The sequence below is a fragment of the Schistocerca gregaria genome, chromosome 4 (genome assembly GCF_023897955.1).
Source record: "Schistocerca gregaria isolate iqSchGreg1 chromosome 4, iqSchGreg1.2, whole genome shotgun sequence".
NCBI classification, from domain to species: Eukaryota; Metazoa; Arthropoda; class Insecta; order Orthoptera; family Acrididae; genus Schistocerca; species Schistocerca gregaria.
Window position 1 is genome coordinate 767,553,349 of NC_064923.1, and position 3,125 is coordinate 767,556,473.

Genomic DNA, 3,125 nt, shown 5'->3' on the forward strand with positions numbered 1-3,125 from the left:
AAATACATATTGCACGCGAAATTGCTCTTTTCATTTCAATAAAAGTTCTTAATTATCAATATTTTATGAAACATTGTTAACAATGGTTGCTTAAATTAAGGAAACAATTTAAATTTTAAGGCAAAAATGAAAAAAGAAATACTCTCTATTTGGACTATGTCCATTGTTTCACACAACAGATGTAAATAAGTGTCGTAGAAACACGAAAAACAATCGCTTTCACGGCATCGAGCACAGTATACGAATGCTATATTTTTACGTTTGCGACTGTGCCATTACAATATGAACCCAGCAGAACTGAAGTGGAACCAAGTTAAGGGATTTGGGCAGAGGATTACTAGACTGTAAAGCTTCCAGTCGTACTGGAACTGAGGCGCGCTGCTTTTTCACACGTCACTGCCGAAGGCTGACGGAATATAGAACGGCACGTCATAAAAGGAGAAAATGCGGCGCCTGGCTGGCTTTATGGATTGTATTGTTCACCGCCTCCCCCCATGAACCATGGACCTTGCCGTTGGTGGGGAGGCTTGCGTGCCTCAGCGATACAGATGGCCGTACCGTAGGTGCAACCACAACGGAGGGGTATCTGTTGAGAGGCCAGACAAACGTGTGGTTCCTGAAGAGGGGCAGCAGCCTTTTCAGTAGTTGCAGGGGCAACAGTCTGGATGATTGACTGATCTGGCCTTGCAACATTAACCAAAACGGCCTTGCTGTACTGGTACTGCGAACGGCTGAAAGCAAGGGGAAACTACAGCCGTAATTCTTCCCGAGGACATGCAGCTTTACTGTATGATTAAATGATGATGGCATCCTCTTGGGTAAAATATTCCGGAGGTAAAATAGTCCCCCATTCGAATCTCCGGGCGGGGACTACTCAGGAGGATGTCGTTATCAAGAGAAAGAAAACTGGCGTTCTACGGATCGGAGCGTGGAATGTCAGATCCCTTAATCGGGCAGGTAGGTTAGAAAATTTAAAAAGGGAAATGGATAGGTTAAAGTTAGATATAGTGGGAATTAGTGCAGTTCGGTGGCAGGAGGAACAAGACTTCTGGTCAGGTGACTACAGGGTTATAAACACAAAATCAAATAGGGGTATTGCAGGAGTAGGTTTAATAATGAATAGGAAAATAGGAATGGTGGTAAGCTACTACAAACAGCATAGTGAACGCATTATTGTGGCCAAGATAGATACGAAGCCCACACCTACTACAGTAGTACAAGTTTATATGCCAACTAGCTCTGCAGATGATGAAGAAATTGAAGAAATGTACGATGAAATAAAAGAAATTATTCAGATAGTGAAGGGAGACGAAAATTTAATAGTAATGGGTGACTGGAATTCGAGTGTAGGAAAAGGGAGAGAAGGAAACATAGTAGGTGAATATGGATTGGGGCTAAGAAATGAAAGAGGAAGCCGCCTAGTAGAATTTTGCACAGAGCACAACTTAATCATAGCTAACACTTGGTTTAAGAATCATGAAAGAAGGTTGTATACGTGGAAGAACCCTGGAGATTCTAAAAGGTATCAGATAGATTATATAATGGTAAGACAGAGATTTAGGAACCAGGTTTTAAGTTGTAAGACATTTCCAGGGGCAGATGTGGACTCTGACCACAATCTATTGGTTATGACCTGTAGATTAAAACTGAAGAAACTGCAAAAATGTGGGAAATTAATGAGATGGGACCTGGATAAACTGAAAGAACCAGAGGTTGTACAGAGTTTCAGAGAGAGCATAAGGGAACAATTGACAGGAATAGGGGAAAGAAATACAGTAGAAGAAGAATGGGTAGCTCTGAGGGATGTAGTAGTGAAGGCAGCAGAGGATAAAGTACGTACAAAGACGAGGGCTGCTAGAAATCCTTGGGTAACAGAAGAAATATTGAATTTAATTGATGAAAGGAGAAAATATAAAAATGCAGTAAATGAAGCAGGCAAAAAGGAATACAAACGTCTCAAAAATGAGATCGACAGGAAGTGCAAAATGGCTAAACAGGGATGGCTAGAGGACAAATGTAAGGATGTAGAAGCTTACCTCACTAGGGGTAAGATAGATACTGCCTACAGGAAAATTAAAGAGACCTTTGGAGAGAAGAGAACCACGTGTATGAATATCAAGAGCTCAGATGGCAGCCCAGTTCTAAGCAAAGAAGGGAAGGCAGAAAGGTGGAAGGAGTATATAGAAGGTTTATACAAGGGCGATGTACTTGAGGACAATATTATGGAGATAGAAGAGGATGTAGATGAAGACGAAATGGGAGATACGATACTGCGTGAAGAGTTTGACAGAGCACTGAAAGACCTGAGTCGAAACAAGGCCCCGGGAGTAGACAACATTCCATTAGAACTACTGACGGCCTTGGGAGAGCCAGTCATGACAAAACTCTACCAGCTGGTGAGCAAGATGTATGAGACAGGCGAAGTACCCTCAGACTTCAAGAAGAATATAATAATTCCAATCCCAAAGAAAGCAGGTGTTGACAGATGTGAAAATTACCGAACTATCAGTTTAATAAGCCACGGCTGCAAAATACTAACGCGAATTCTTTACAGACGAATGGAAAAACTGGTAGATGCAGACCTCGGGGAGGATCAGTTTGGATTCCGTCGAAATGTTGGAACACGTGAGGCAATACTGACCTTACGACTTATCTTAGAAGAAAGATTAAGAAAAGGCAAACCTACGTTTCTAGCATTTGTAGACTTAGAGAAAGCTTTTGACAATGTTGACTGAAATACTCTTTTTCAAATTCTAAAGGTGGCAGGGGTAAAATACAGGGAGCGTAAGGCTATTTATAATTTGTACAGAAACCAGATGGCAGTCATAAGAGTCGAGGGGCATGAAAGGGAAGCAGTGGTTGGGAAAGGAGTGAGACAGGGTTGCAGCCTCTCCCCGATGTTATTCAATCTGTATATTGAGCAGGCAGTAAAGGAAACAAAAGAAAAATTTGGAATAGGTATTAAAATTCATGGAGACGAAGTAAAAACTTTGAGGTTCGCCGATGACATTGTAATTCTGTCAGAGACGGCAAAGGACTTGGAAGAGCAGTTGAACGGAATGGACAGTGTCTTGAAAGGAGGATATAAGATGAACATTAACAAAAGCAAAACGAGGATAATGGAA